The sequence below is a fragment of the Cavia porcellus genome, unplaced genomic scaffold, assembly GCF_034190915.1.
Source record: "Cavia porcellus strain 051 isolate PalLab524CR breed Dunkin Hartley unplaced genomic scaffold, mCavPor4.1 scaffold_2, whole genome shotgun sequence".
NCBI lineage: Eukaryota > Metazoa > Chordata > Mammalia > Rodentia > Caviidae > Cavia > Cavia porcellus.
Genome location: NW_026947485.1, coordinates 137,051,477 through 137,068,434, shown reverse-complemented (window position 1 = coordinate 137,068,434; position 16,958 = coordinate 137,051,477). Strand labels below are relative to the sequence as shown.

At 39.9% G+C, this 16,958-nt stretch overlaps 2 pseudogenes; one reads left to right on the top strand and one right to left on the bottom strand.

Moving 5' to 3' along the window:
- Positions 1 to 725: 725 nt before the first annotated feature.
- On the bottom strand, positions 726 to 1,738 carry LOC100727458 (olfactory receptor 2G3-like; annotated as a pseudogene).
- A 10,556-nt stretch (positions 1,739 to 12,294) lies between these two features.
- On the top strand, positions 12,295 to 14,416 carry LOC100727738 (26S proteasome regulatory subunit 8-like; annotated as a pseudogene).
- Positions 14,417 to 16,958: the final 2,542 nt, after the last annotated feature.

Below are 16,958 nucleotides of genomic sequence, written 5' to 3'. Positions count from 1 at the left end.
GTTGTTCATGTTGGATTATGATGGGTCTTATTTTATAATGTACTGGAAATTGTATATTCTTTTTTTGTCTTTTTCTTTTTTTATCAGTACCAGGGATCAAACTCACGACTGCCTGATTGCAAGGCAGGCGCTTATGCTGCTGAGCTAAATCTCCAGCCCAATGTACTGGAAATTGTAGCCCAAGCAATTACACAAGAGAAGAAAATAAAAGGGATATAAATGGAAAATTGAAAAGTCAATAATCCTTGTTTGCAGATGATATGATTCTACAGCTAGAATATATGCATATATGAATTTGGCTGTGGTGTGGGGCATTTAAGATACTATTATAAAAGAAAAGGGTCCATCAGGGAGACAAAGGGATCAAGAGGAGAACTAGGGAGGGCAATAGGAGGATGGGTATGATTAAAACACATTATATGAACGTTGAGAAATGTCATAATGAAACCCATCATCGTGTAAAATTAGTATGTGCTAATAATTATGACAAATGAAAAGAAATAAAACAAAGACAGAAATAAAAGTGTTCTATACAGTATCAGCAGCTCAAAAATGTGTTGACCATACTGTTTGCTTTGTCTATGGAGGCAATATATTTGGGAAGAGTTACTGAAAGGACTGTAGCTGTCTGTGAGACAGAAGAAAATGGAACATTCAAGTCCAAAGATTTTTTTCAGTTGTTCCACTTTGAGAAGTGAGAACACTGTGCTGGAATTCATGGGAACTTATTTGGAAAAGCAGACACAATATGTCTTCTTTGATACTGTGATGGTTACTTTGCTGACAGGCAGAGATCTGGTTTTGCAACTCTTCACCAAGAACCGTGATTGCAGGATCCTCCTCCACGCTTCCTTTATGTCTTTGTTTCTCAGGATGTAGATGAGGGGGTTGAGCACTGGAGTGATAACACAATAGAAGAAAGACAGGAACTTGGTCTGGGAACTCTCATCTTGAGGCTGGAGGTACATGTAGATGCCTGGTCCAAAGTACATGGTGACCACCAGCAAGTGAGAACTGCAGGTGCTGAGTGCCTTGTGTCTTCCCTCAGCTGAAGGTAGCTTCAGTACAGCCCTGACAATAAAAGTATAGGAGATGACCACCATCAAGGCAGGCACCATCCCAAGAGAGATGGCTCCCACCACCAGGGTCAGTTCACTAGCAGTGGTGTCCCCACAAGCCAGTTTGATGAGCACACAAACCTCACAGAAGAAGTGTTCCAGGGTGTGGTGCCCACAGAGGGGAAGCTGGAGGGTGAGTATGACTTGGAACAGAGCATTGGCCAGGCCACTGGACCAGCAGGCAGCTGCCATCTGCACATACACACTGGGATGCATGATGAGTGTGTATGGAGGGGCTGGCAGATGGCTACATAGCGATCAATGACCATCACGGCCAACAGGATGCATTCAGTGCAAGCTGTCTAGTTGAAAATGTAAGCCTGTGTGATGCAGCTCCAGGCAGCAATGGTCTTGTCTGGTCCCCATAGGTTGGCCAGCCGCTGCGGCACAATGGTGCAGGTGATGCATAGGTCCAGCAGAGAGAGGTCGTCCAGGAAGAAGTACATGGGCGTCTGGAGTCTGGGGTCCACTAGGGAGAGGATGATGATGGAGCTGTTCCCCATGAGGGTGAAGAGATAGGAGACCAGGACCACTGTAAAGAGGGGCATCTCCAGCCATGGAAACTCTGAGAAGCCCAGCAGGACAAAAGTGTTAGGAAAACTCATATTTTCCCTTTCCATGGCATCTGTCTCTAATATATGACTGGAAGGAAAGGGACATATTTTGAGGGCAAATATGAGTTTTCATTTAATTTTTCTCCCTTTTCTATTAGTGTACACCTGTGATACAACAATAGACCTGCTGCAGCTGTGTACCTTCTGAACATTTCCTGCCAGGAATAGGAGTGAAACGTTTGTTTTAGGCAATCCTTTTTATTTTAATTTTTTACTTTTTAAAAAAATTTATTTAAAAGGAAAAAGTGAAAAAACAAAACAAAACAAAGCAGTGTAAGGGTACAAGTAATACAGAACTACAAAAAAAAACAGTAAAAAATCACCAGTTAATAGATTACACATTATCATCTTAGAGATAGTTGCTCAAGTCACAGTATCAAAGCATACAAAGTAGATATTTGAACAGTGAGACTGCAAACAGTTGTGTTCAGTGATCCAACCAAAAACATTAATATGGTCATCTGTTTAACACCCCTAAATACATTTGCAGTTGTATACTTTAGAGCACTTTTTTTCCCCCTCTCTTTTTTACAACACAATTTACACATTTTGGGTTTTATTACTCCTTAGTTCTTATTATTTTTTTGGAAGAGAATAAAGTCAAATATGGCAAAACAAAGCTGTCAGTCAAAATCAAGGATAGATATAGCACATGATGTAAAAACAGAGTACAAGGTTATCAACAATGGTTACCATAATGCCTCTAGCTTCCTTAAAAATAACTGTCTATCTCATTACATATTATAAAATTGAATAAAACAGTAGAGGACAAGACCAATAAAACCTAAATCTTGTACAGGATTACAGGAATTCCAAAGAAGATAATAGTCAAACCAGAATGGCCATCATAGTGAATCTTATTGCCTTCAAAGTAGTTGCCTATACCCTCAAACTTGATACTATCATACAGAATGGAACAGAGTCTAATTAGTCAAAACAAGATAGTGGGAGTATTACAGGACTTCAAATCAAGTTAATAGGAAATAAAAAAAGTTACTATAATATATCCTGCTAATTTTTGTATTTTTCCCCTTAATTAAAAAAATCATAAAAAATAACTAAATAATTTTTTTAATGAATAAGGGAGAGATTGAGATAAAAGAGGACATAGCAACATAACAATACAGGTCAAAGCATGATAGTTTCAGCAACCTAGTGCTTCACCACCAAATAACCGGACTTAATAGTAGTTACCATAGTGTTTTTTTCCTTCAAATATTTGAATATAACTTCATATACTATAGTTTCAAATATATCAGATAGTCAGTGTAAAACCATTTAAGTGGATGAAAGCATTGTAGGGTATTTAGAACCAGCTAACAGAAAGCGAACAATGGTTTCTATATTACCTCTTTGCCTATAACAATTTTTGTTTATACTATCACATATAATAAAATACAGCAAGATACATCATGATAAAACCAATGGAGACAGAAGAGCCATAGTTTGGTGGGGCTTCAAAACAAGATGATAGTAAATCAGCACTAGCTATTATGATGACTTATTTTCTTCAAAATAGTTGTTCATTTCATCACAGGCAATAATATCAAGCAGCCCAGAATAAAGCCATTCCAATTAATAAGTGAAACTTTATAAGGCTTCAAGGCCACATAATGGGGAATCATGATTACCACATATTTTTTATATATTTGAATCATTACTTACATTAGGGAAACTATTCAGTATTCACACATGCGAGATTGATTTATTTCACTTGAGTATGGTCTCAAGCTGAGCCCATTTATTGATAAATATCTCAATGTGATCCTTCTTTATAGCTGAATAATACTCCATTGTATAGAAATACCACAACTTTTTAATCCATTATTCAGTTGATGGACACTTGGGTTGTTTCCAAGATCTGGCTATTACAAATTGTGCTGCTATAAACATAGGTGCACATATATCACTGTGGTATGATGCTTTCAGTTCTTCTGGGAATATACCTAGAAGTAGAATAGCTGGAATAAATGGGACTTCCAATCCCAGCTTTTTGAGAAATCTCCAGACTGACCTCCACAAAGGCTGCACCAGTCTACACTCCCACCAACAGTGTAGGAGAGTTCCTTTTTCCCCACAGCCTCTCCAGCATTTGTTGTTGTTGGTTTTCTTGATCTTGGCCATTCTTTCAGGAGTGAGATGGTATCTCAGTGTGGTTTTAATTTGCATTTCTCTAATGACCAATGATGATGAACATTTTTTCATGTATTTATTTTTCATTTGCATTTCTTCATCTGAGAATTGCGTATTCATCTCAGATGCCCATTTTTGGATTGGATCTTTGAATTTTGGGGGTCTGAGTTTTTTTAAAATTCTTTATATGTTTTAGACAAGAGTCCCTTGTCTGAGAGAGAGTTCACTAAGATCTTTTCCCAGTTTGTGGGTTTTCTTTTCACTATGCTGGAGATTTCTTTTGACATGCAGAAACTTTTTAATAAGAAGTGGTCCCAGTTATTGATTCTGGGAAGTATTTCCCGTGCGGTTTGAGTCCTGTTCATGAATTCTCTACCTACTCCTATATCTTCAAGGTTTCTACCTAATTTGTCTTCCAATAGATTTAGTGTTTCTGTTTTAATATTCAGATCTTTGACCCATTTAGATTTTAATTTAGTACATGGTGATAGACATGGGTCTAGCTTTAGTTTTCGGCAAATGGAGAGCCAGTTTTTCTTTTTTTTTTATTTAAGAAGAAAAAGAGAAAAACACAAAACAAAACAAAGCAGTGTAAGGTTACACATAATACAGAACTACAAAAAAACATAACAGTAAGAAATCACCTGTTAATAGATTACATATTATCATCTTGGAAATAGTTGCTCAAATCACAGTATCAAAGAATACAAAGTAGATATTCAAACAGAGAGACTGCAAACAGCTGTGTTCAATGATCCAAAAACATTAATATAGTCAGCTATTTAACACCCCTAAACACACTTGTTGTTATATCCGTTAGAGCTCTTTTTTTTCCCTCCCTCTCTTTTTTACAACAAAATTTACAGATTTTGGATTTTATTACTCCTTAGTTCTTATTACTTTTTTGGGGGGGAGAGAATAAAGTCAAATATGGCAAAACAAAGCTGTCAGTCAAAACCAAGGATAGACATAGCACATGATATAGAACAGAGTACAAGTTTATCAACAATGGTTATCAACGTTGTCCCTTGTTTCCTTAAAAAGAATTGTCTATCTCATTAGATATTATAAAGTTGGACAAAACAGTAGAGAACAAGACCAATAAAACTTAGGCGTTGTAAACATTACAGGACTTCCAAAGGAGACAATAGTCAAACCAGAATGGGCATCTTTGTGAATCTTATTGCCTTCAAAGTAGTTGCCTATACCCTCAGACTTGATACTATCGCACAGAATGGAACAGAGTCTAATCAGTCAAAACAAGATCATGGGAGTATTACAGGCTTCAAAACAAGTTAATAGGAAATCCAAAAGAGTTACTATTATATATCCTAATTTTTTTAATTTTTCCCTTAATTAAAATAAACATAAGAAATAACTAAATAATTTTTTTAAAGAATAGTAGTTACCATAGTGTCTGTCTTTTTCCTTGAAATATTTGGATAAAACTTCATATACTATAGCTTCAAATATTTCCATATCAAGAAGCCCAGAATAAAGCCTTTCTAATTAATAAGTGAAAATTTTATAAGGCTTCAAGGCCACATAATGGGGAATCATGATTACCACATATTTTTATACATTTGAATCATTACTTACATTAGGGAAACTATTCGGTATTCACACATGCGAGATTGATTTATTTCATTTGAGTATGGTCTCAAGCTGAGCCCATTTATTGATAAATATCTCAATGTGATCCTTCTTTATAGCTGAATAATACTCCATTGTATAGAAATACCACAACTTTTTAATCCATTCCTCAGTTGATGGACACTTGGGTTGTTTCCAAGATCTGGCAATTACAAATTGTGCTGCTATAAACATAGGTGCACATATATCACTGTGGTATGATGCTTTCAGTTCTTCTGGGAATATGCCTAGAAGTAGAATAGCTGGAATAAATGGGATTTCCAGTCCCAACTTTTTGAGAAATCTCCACACAGATCTCCACAAAGGCTGTACCAGTCTACACTCCCACCAGCAGTGCAGGAGAGTTCCTTTTTCCCCACAGCCTCTCCAGCATTTGTTGTTGTTGGTTTTCTTGATCCTGGCCATTCTTTCAGGAGTGAGATGGTATCTCAGTGTGGTTTTAATTTGCATTTCTCTAATGACCAATGATGATAAGCATTTTTTCATTTGTTTATTTGCCATTTGCATTTCTTCATCTGAGAATTGCGTATTCATCTCAGATGCCCATTTTTGGATTGGATCTTTGAATTTTGGAGGTCTGAGTTTCTTTAATTCTTTATATGTTTTAGACAAGAGGCCCTTGTCTGAGAGAGAGTTCACTAAAATCTTTTCCCAGTTTGTGGGTTTTCTTTTCACTATGCTGGAGATTTCTTTTGACATGCAGAAACTTTTTAATAAGAAGTGGTCCCAGTTATTGATTCTGGGAAGTATTTCCCATGCGGTTTGAGTCCTGTTCATGAATTCTTTACCTACTCCTATGTCTCCAAGGTTTCTACCTAATTTGTCTTCCAATAGATTTAGTGTTTCTGTTTTAATACTCAGATCTTTGACCCATTTAGATTTTAATTTAGTACATGGTGATAGACATGTCTAGCTTTAGTTTTCGGCAAATGGAGAGCCAGTTTTTCCAGCACCATTTATTAAAGAGACTGTTGTTCTTCCAGTGAACCTGCTTGGCTCCTTTATCAAAGATAAGGTTGTTGAGTGTGTTTGTAGTTGTGGTTGTATCTTCTAATTTATTCCATTGACCTTCGGCTCTGTTTTGATTCCAATACCATGTTGATTTTACTACTGTTGCTTTGTAGTATAACTTCAAGTCAAGGATTGTGATGCCTCCTGCCTTGCCTTTGCTGCTTAGAATTGCCTTTGCTATTCTAGTCTCTTCTGGTTCCAGATGAAATTTAGGAGTGATTTCTCTAGATCTGTAAGGTATGTTGATGGTATTTTTATTGGGATTGCATTGAATCTGTATAAGAGTTTTGGGAGAATGGCCATTTTCACAATGTTTGTTCTTCCTATCCATGAGCAAGGGATGTCTTTCCATTTTCTGAGATCATCTTCAATTTGTTTTTGCAGTGTATTATAATTTTCACTGTATAAGTCTTTCACTTCTTTTATAAGAGTAATTCCTAAATATTTCATTTTTTTGCTTGCTAATGTGAAGAGTGTAGTTTCTCTTATTTCCCTCTCTGTGATTTTGTTGTTCGTGTATAGGAATGCTATTGATTTCTGAGTATTGATTTTGTATCCAGCCACATTACTGAATTCATTTATTGTATCTAAGAGTCTTTCAATGGAGTTTAGGGGGTCTTCTAGGTAGAGTATCATGTCATCTGCAAACAATGATAATTTAACTTCTTCTTTTCCTGTCTTTACCCCTTTTATTTCTCTCTCTTGCCTAATTGCTCTGGCTAGTACTTCCAGTACTATATTAAATAGGAGTGGTGATAAAGGACATCCTTGTCTTGTGCCTGATTTTTTAAAGTAAAGGCTTTCAATTTTTGGCCATTTAGTATGATGCTGGCTGTTGGTTTGTCACAAATAGCCTTTATTATATTGATGTAAAGACCATCTATTCCAATTTTCTGTAACGTTCTTATCATGAATAAATGTTGGACCTTATCGAAGGCTTTTTCTGCATCTATAGAAATGATCATGTGATTCTTACTTTTGGCTTTATTGATATGGTGGATTATATTTATTGATTTGCGTATGTTGAACCATCCTTGCATTCCTGGGATGAATCCCACTTGGTCATGGTGAGTAATCTTCTTGATGATTTGCTGCATCCTATTTGCCAATATTTTATTGAGGATTTTTGCATCTGTGTTCATTAGGGAGATCGGTCTATAGTTCTCTTTTTTAGTTGGGTCTTTCTCAGGTTTTGGTACCAGAGTAATATTTGCTTCCAGGAATGACTTAGGAAGGATTGCTTCCCTTTCAATTTCATTGAATAGTTTGAGGAGTGTCGGCATTAGGTCTTCTTTGTATTTCTTGTAGAATTCTGCAGTGAATCCATCTGGGCCTGGGCTCTTCTTTAAAATAGGTAAGGACTTAATTGTATTTTCAATTTCATTAACAGAGATTGGGTTATTCAACAGTTTTACATCCTCTTCATCTAGCTTTGGTACTTCATATGTTTCTAAGAATCTGTCTATTTCTTCTGTGTTATCATACTTTTGAGAGTAGAGGTTTTCAAAATAGGTGTTGATGATCTTCTGTATTTCTATTGGGTCTGTAGAGATTTCACCTTTTTCATTTCTTATTGCATGAATTTGAGCTTTTTCTTCCCTTTTATTAATAAGGTTGGCTAGGGACTTATCAATTTTATTTATTCTTTCAAAGAACCAACTCTTTGATTCGTTGATTCTTTGGATTGTTTTCTTAGTCTCTATTGCATTGATTTCTGCTCTGATTTTTATAATTTCCTCTCTTCTTTTGGCTTTGGGCTTGACTTGCTCTTCTTTTTCTAGCTGTTTGAGGTGTAGCATCAGGTTATTTATTTGTATTCATTCTGTTTTTCTGATGTGGGATTTCAGTGCAATAAATTTTCCTCCGAGGACGGTTTTCATTGCATCCCACAGATTCCGGTAAGTTGTATCTGCATTTTCATTTTCTTGTAGGTATTGTTTAATTTCTTCTGTGACCCACTGGTTACTCAAGAGTGTGTTATTAAGTTTCCATGTGTTTGTGGGATTTTTGCAGTATCTTTTATCATTAATTTTTAATTTCAATGCGCTATGATCCGATTACATGAAAGGGATGATTTCAACTCTTTTGCATTTGTTTAAATATGTTCTGTGAGCTAATATATGGTCTATTTTAGAGAATGACCCATGTACTGCTGAGAAGAATGTGCATTCTGATGTTGTTGGGTGGAACATTCTGTATATGTCTATCAAGTCCAGTTGTTCACAGGTGTGATTCAGTTCTGTTATTTCTTTGCTCATTTTCTGCATGGTTGATCTGTCCGTTGGTGTCAATGGCGTGTTAAGGTCTCCTATTATAACTGTGTTACTGATAATTTGAGTTTTCATTTCTGTTAATAGTTGTTTTATATAATTGGGTGCTCTGGAGTTTGGTGCATATATATTTAATATAGTTATCTCTTCCTCTTGGAGTTTTCCCCTAACCAGTATGCAGTGACCTTCTTTGTCCTTTATGGTCATTGTTGGTTTAAAGTTCACATTGTCTGCAAACAGAATTGCTACTCCTGCTTTTTTTTGGATTCCTGCTGCCTGGAGTATTGTTTTCCATCCTTTGACTTTCAGTCTGTGAGTATCCTTCTGGGTTAGATGGGTTTCCTGTAAACAGCATATGGTTGGATTTTGTTTTTTGATCCATTCTGCTAGTCTGTTTCATTTGATTGGTGCATTGAGATCATTTACATTAATGGTTATAACTGTTATATGCTGGTTTATTGTTGACATGTTATCTCTCTGCTGTTGCATCTTTATCTTTCTGTTCTGTTTAATTATCTGATTTGCTTAGTGGTTTTTTCCTTTGTGTATCTAAACTGTCTCTCAATATTTTTTGTAGGGTTGGCTTGGTGTTCATGAAGTTCTTCAGCTGTTCTTTGTAATGGAAGTATCGTATTTCACCATTGATTTTGAATGATAGTTTTTCAGGGTATATCAGTCTAGGTTGGAAATCATTTTGCTTTAGGTTCTGGAATACTTCACTCCATGCTCTTCTTGACTTTATTGTTTGTGCTGAGAAATCTGCTGTGATTCTGATAGGTTTTCCTTTATAAGTGACTTGTCTTTTCTCTCTGACAGCTTTTAATAACCTATTCTTGTGTTGGATCTCTGGGATGGTGATTATTATATGTCTATGTGTAGTTTTATTTTGGTTATGAATATTTGGAGTTCTATAGGCTTCACTGAACCTGATGTCGGTTTCTGATCACATGCTTGGGAAATTTTCAGCTATTATTTCTCCAAATAACCTCTTGACATCCTTTATGTTGTCCCCTTCTTTTTCATTAAGCCCTATCAGTCTTGTGTTATTTTTCTTTGCATCATCTTGCAGTTGTTCAATTGTTATTTCCTGTTATTTTTAAAAGATCTTTCCCTTTCCTGTTCACTAGCTGCAATCCTGTCTTCAAGGTCTGAAATTCTATCTTCACTTTCATTGAGGTGGTTTTTACAGCTTTTAGTGGGGTTTTTATTTCCTGTATGTTTCTGTGCATCTGCTTTATGTATCCTGTTTGTTTCTTATATTGCTTATCTAGGGATTCTATCTTTTTGTTTAGTTCCTCCAATTTTGTACCTGTGTTTTCTTTAGATATATTCAGAATCTCTTTCATTTCTTCTTTTACTTGGTAGATTATTTTGAGTTTGAATTCATTTAAAGCTTCCTGTAGTTGCTTGTTTATTTCCGTAGCTATTATATCTGATATTTGAGATGTATGGCATATATTTTCTTCTATATACATTGCTCCTAGGGTTTTTTGAGATGGGCTGGAGGTTTTAGGTTGTAATTTGGTCTTTAATTTTGTCATTTTCCTATATTTCTGTGTTTCAAGTGTTATTTGAAAACTTCCTCAGGGTCTGTTGGAAATTCACTTCTATGTTTGCAGCTCCTGGGACTCTGACACCCCATTCCCCCAGGCTGCTGGGCCTCTAGAAGCAGTGGCCCTCTTCTGCCTACAGAGTTTAGAACTCCATAGTTCCAGATAAGCTGGGCTCCAGGGACACTGTGCACCCGCCTGCTTGCTGGAAACTCCACAGTTCTCCGAGCGCAGCTGGAATGGGGAGGTGGATGCAGATGCCTCAGACCCAGTTAGCCTCTTCACTGCACCCAGAAGCCTGGAAGGTCCCAAACAGTCTGGGCTTGGGGCAAAGTGCACTGGGCACTTACTGCAGGCTGCGGGGCCTCTGGAACTGGTGATGCTCATCTGCTTGCTGAGAAATACACAGTCTTCCAGACACATGGGAAGGTGGGTCAGGTGCCCCAGATCCACCCGGCCCTTACACTTCACCAGATGGTGCAAGAGTCCCAAATAGGCTGGGCTCTGGGTATAGTGTGCGCCCGCCTGCTTGCTGGAAACTCCACAGTTCTCCAAACATTAAAAGTTTTGCTGAAGGGTTTTTTTTTTATTCAAGGAAACATATTTCTTTAAAGAAAATTTGTTGTCCACTGTAGGAAATTGAGTTTGTGTTTTGAATATGTTTTTCCTGGAAAATAATTTTAGATGGTTTTCATTTTTGTAGAAAGTAACGAAAAGTTTGCTGGGATTATGCAGACTCTTCTAGCTTCTTTTGCTTTCTTGAATGGTATGTAGAAGTTTCAGTCTGTAATCAGCTGGCTCCAAGGCAGGGTGGCATCTAATTTTCTACTTCTTATGAGAAGATGCACATAGCATGAAATTTACTGACTCATCTATTTCCAAACATGTGGCTCCGTGTAATTAAGTACATTAATAACCTTGTGCATCATCACTACCATCAATTTCCCGAATTTTTTCTTGTTGCAAACCCTATCTGCTCCTGTTAAATATCTCTTTTGACCTCCCCTACCATGGAAAACTCTGTTCTACTCTCTATTTGACTTTCATTTCTGTGTAAGAATCATCCAACATTCATAAATTTGTGATGAGATTATTTCCCTTACATCTTTATGCTAAAAATTTGCACTGAGGAATATATTAGAATTTCCTACTTTGCGTGTCCCATGTTGTCATATATGAACAGTATGTTTAGACATTCATCTGTGTACCTGTGCACATCGTTTTAGTGCTTTCCCTCCTGCGGTTAATGCTACACTGCACTTTGGTGTCCAGTACACTTTGAGAATCTGCTTTCTATTTTTGGAGATAGACTGAGAAGTGACATTTCTGGATCCTAAAGTGAGCCTAAGTTTAATTCCCTGGAGATCTCCCATGCTGCTTTGCAAAGCTGCCATGCTATTTTCCCTCCTCCACGGGCTCCAGCCACCCACAAGCTGGACGGCCATGCTGATTCCTGCTATTATTCTTTGACACTCCCATGCTAATGGGTTGGAAGTTGCAGGGATGTTTCTAGGTTTCACATACATTCAGTCTTTAGTGACACTCCCAGATTCCAGTGGACTCACATCTTCCTCACTGTGCTCTCTTTCCCCCTGGTGTTTCTATCATTTTCATCTCACTTATATAAACTATCTCATTACAAAACACATAGTTGCATACAGAACAAAATTTTTAATTTATCACATTTTGTAGTACATTTTTTTGGCCACTTGAAGGGGTGGGATTGTTCATGAACTTGATTCAAAAACAAGTACCACTAGACTGGAAACTACATAAAGACTGAAAACTTCCAAGTTGAAAGTTTATAAAATGTCATAAACAACACCATTGTTCTTTACCTTTGACAAGAAGCTTCAGAAGACAGCCACAGGACCATCACCAAGCACTATCACCCTAAGGAGCACTGTGGGCTCTAAGATACCTCTTCTGGGCAATGTAACCCAGCATGGTGCTTGGTGACCCTCATTATGACACTTGGTGAATTCTTTAGATTCGTTGATGTTATAGAATCATAGTTAGATGAACTCCCACTTGTGTAGTTAGCAAGTAATTTGGAGAGTCAAGAAAAGTATCACCAAACATGAGGGGCAAATAACTAAAATTAAGAAAGAGAGAAAACCGAATCTTGGGGTAAAATGCTCTACTTGCTGATAAATGAAGTGAGTTAAATGTAAGCATCTTGTGATAGTGTTGTCTTCAGTGTCAAACGCAGGCTAATTCTAGCCAAGCAGGAAAGTAACTTCATCTGGAGAGTGAGATTTGGGTGTGGGCGTCATGTTTATTGGGGGCACTGGGCACAGCATTTGCATCTAAAGCAAAGCTCTCTGGGTCCGTGTCTGCTTGCACCATGACCCTGACTGGGGTGGAAGATGTCACCACCTTGACTCTCAGCCTTGCTCTAAATGCAGGAAATCACACTCACCATCAGATATTGGGAAGACTCCATGGACTAACAAAATATATTGGAAGAGAAAGCATGTGGAAACTGGTGATTTCAGCATTCTGAAAATGGTTTTCCCTCTAAATAACAGACAAACTTACAAAGAAAACCCATGACAACCCATGATGGGGCAGTTCAGATAATCACACAAGCATCATATGGCAGCAGAGTTCTGTGGCAGGGATCAGCTACTGTCTCCACATCATGAAAGCCGAGGGGCCTGCATCTCTTCCTTAGCTTAGAACTGAGCTCCCTCTCCTCATCTGCAGACCAAGCGTGTTCACAATTCATGCGCAGTTTGCACGTGATCAGAGGGGTAGAATGCACACTTGTGTGGGGAATGTAGAGGATGGTGGAGCAGAGACCCTGGACCATGCATCAGAGAGAGCAGAGCTTTACCAGGACAGGGTTGAGGGTCCCTGTGGCCATGGCCTGGCCTCCCCGATGACTCCTTTAGGATATGCCAATCTTCAGGAGACAGAGCTGCAGGGACATAGAGAGACTCCAGGCTGTGCAGTGTCAGAGAGGACACTGCAGGAGAGTTCTGCTTTGCATGTAACTGCTCCACATAGGAAAGGGAACTTAAATCTGGAATGGAACCTGTGAAAACTTCCAAAGGCTTTCTTTGATCATACTCCTAATGCAAATAGCATAAAGGGGACATCATGGGGAAGGCTATGCACTGGTTTTCTTATTAGAAATATTGTCCAGATTATGAAAATATAAAGAAAATATTTGTTCCATGCTGTCAAATTATGCCTAGTGGACATCAGTGATGTGACACCCAGTTGCCAGGTAGCCCTAAGAAATGACAGCTATACTCTGCACGTGATCCTACCTACCAAGGTAGACACTCTCGTGCACTCATGATGCTGGAAGAGATGCCGGACTTGACCTATGAGAGACTGGTGGGTTGGACAAGCAAATCAAGGAGATCAAAGAGTGACTGGGCTTCTCTAAAGCACCCTGAGCTCTTTGAAGCCCTGAGCATTGTGCAGCCGAAGGAAGTGCTGGTATGTGGAGCCCAGGCACTGAGAAGACGCTCTGGGCTTGTGCTGTAGCTCATCATGCAGACTCCACCTTTATTCATGTCTCTGGCTTGGAATTGGTTCAGAAATTCACTGGGGAAGTGGCAAGAATGACCCCATCTATTATCTTCATGGATGAAATTGACTCTGTTGGCTCCACTTGGCTGGCGGAGGGGATTTGGAGGAGACAGTGAAGGGCTGTGCACAAGGCTGGTGCTACTCAACCAGCTAGATGGCTTTGAAGCTACCAAGAATATCATATCAAGGTTATCATGGCTGCTAATAGGATTGATATCTTGGATTCTGCACTGCTTCACCACCAGGTTGTATCGACAGAAAAATTGAATTCCCACTTCCCAGTGAGGAGGTCCCACTGGATGTTCTGAAAATCTATTCTTGGAAAATGAGCCTGACTGGGGCAATCAACTTGAGAAAAATAGCTGAGCTAATGCTAGGAGCACTGGGAGCCAAGGTTAAGGACATGTGCACAGCGGCTGACATGTATGCAGTGTGGGACGGGAGATTCTGAGATGGCAACAGCCAAGATCATGCAGAAAGGCAGTGAGAAAAACACATCCATCAAAAAATTATGGAGATAAGGGGATGTCTTTTTTGTGTATCTTTCAAATAGATATCTGTGTAAAAAATCATGCCTTGCTTCTGTGTGTTTCCTTGTCTTTGTGTGTTTAGGCTGCATTCAACTAGTGGATTTTATTTTATTTATTTTCTAAGTACACATTTATTTATTTATTTTATCGGTACTGGGGATTGAACTCACAACCACACGCTTAGAAGGCAGGCGCTTATGCCACTGAGCTAAATACCCAGCCCTTGACAATTGGATTTTAAATGGCTACACTAGGATTGAGCAGAGGGACTGGGTTGGAGTCTGGAGACTGGTGCCCAGCAGCTGCTGGAGGACATGGAGGTGTTACAGAGTCACTGTGACATGGTCCTGGTCCTGTTCCTCACATGAGCTCTGACTGGAGGAGAGGGAACAATGCTCCACAATATTTCAGTTAAAAAGGTACATAAAACATATGGAGTGTCACTTTTGCCTAAATAAATGTTACAAAATTTCAAATTTGTTTATTTAAAGTTGAAAGATGTATATGTATGCATATGAGCATGATGGTCAATTACAATATGCATTACCCACAGTGTAATCTTTTTATATTGCTAATACTTATTCAACTCTCTCAGCATTTTCCAAGAATCCCAGGGGAACTCTGGGCTTTTCATCCTCTCCATCTGCACATCAGGGTCCTTTGTCCACCATCTCTCGACCCCATCCCTGCATGACCACCCACTTCTGGTACCCACTGTTCTGTCTTCTTCAGTCAGACCACCATTTTCAGATTCGGAATGGCAGTGAGACTGGGTGTAGCTCACTTTCCCCTCAGTGCTGTCAGAATGGCTGATGGAACAGAGGGAGGGAGATTGTGGGCAAGGGAACGCTGCACACGTGGGGTGCACATTGGGACAGCCCTGTGGGAACAGTATGAGGGTCCTGCACAAGCTTGTTCTGTGCAAAGCACCATGGGAAGAGGGTGCTGTGGTCAGGTCCCCTACTTTCAGGAACAGTCCAACACCACTCCTCATAATTCAGGAATGAATGAAATGTCCCTCTGGCCTCCCTGTTGCCACGATGTCAGACTTGTGATCACAGGATGGTCCAGGGGCGCCTACCCTAGTGTGGGCCTCACGCTCCTCACCCAGAGGGATTCGGGAAGTTAGGATCCACATCTTCCAGCCCACAGGGACCCTGCAGACCCCACCTTACAGTCAGGCCCATCCTGAGGGGACCAAACCTTTTCCCAGCTTCCTCTCCCCAACCGCATCCCCTCCACTGCTAGCTGTCAGCTCCAGCCTGGTCCTCTGCACCTGAGCTTCTCCCTCTGCTCCAGTTGACCTGGAGGATGGGGTCCCAGGACCCCTACAGCAGTGTGGGCTCCTCTGTGACCCCTCCCATGGTCTCTCTACCTCGGTCTCCATGTGTGACTGAGTTATGATCCCACTGCCGTCTCTCACCCCCCTCTATCTGTGAGCGTTAGAGAGTCTGACACATGTTTGAGACTTACAAAACTTCATTTGGTGCTGGGGGTGCGTTTCAGGACTGGGACATTTGCCCAGCACAGGACCTGGGGTAATCCCTAGCATTGCAAAAGTCATTAAGCAAGTAAATAAATAACAGTGAATTAAAACTTGTTTTTACGTTTATCATGATTTTTAAACTTCTGCCCATTTATGGGATGCTGTGAACTTATTCCGCAGACACACACACTGTGTGACGTCAGAGGAATCCCCATCTCCCATCTCGTAGCCTTTGTCTTCCTTGCCCATGTGTTCACCTGCAGCAGCTGTTGCACACGTTGCAAACAAGCAAACTGAGCCTGGGTTGCTAAGAAGAACTGTGTACTCCTTGCAGGGCCTCCTCCTGTTCCACCCTGTTCCACACTGCTGCACCCACAGCAGCGCTCACCAGGCTGCTTGCTCTGTCTGCTTCCTCTGAGCTCACTTGCACTCCAGCCCCTCGCTTGTCATGCAGACTTTTTATCCCTGGTCCTAGCGCTGCTCCCTGCTTTGGATTTCATTGAAATTGGATCTTAAGGCTGTGGTTGCTAATGCCATGTTAGACACCGAGTGTGAGAGGTTCTCTGTCTTCCTGCTGATTTTCTCTATCCCCTTCTCTATCTCTATCAGCAGTGGTGCTGCTCCCCACTGGAGGCTCAGGTGTGCTGGGGTTAGGATTCCTGTGTCACCACTCAGCGTTGTGTTCCCAGCAACTTCTAGAAACACACACATTTTCTCAGGCCCACACTTTTCTTGGACCTGCAAACTCTCTGATGAGGGAGAAAGTAGATCATGTTCAGGCTGAAGAAGATTCCCTCCTTAGGTGCTCATTTTGGTCTCGGAGTTTCCCCTTGCTGCCCAGAATTACCTGCATTGGCTAAGTGAGGGAATCTCCATTTCAAGCCTTTGTGGGACTCACTGTGGGAGAAGGGAGTTCAGTGCCTTTGCTCAGGGAACTGTCTCCGCTTGCTTACTTTAGCAGGGAAGAGGCCAACGTGCAGGGCTGAGCAGCCAACAGTGGAATGTTAGGTCCTGGGTCAGGGACGCAGCTTCCTCCAAGGGTCTCAG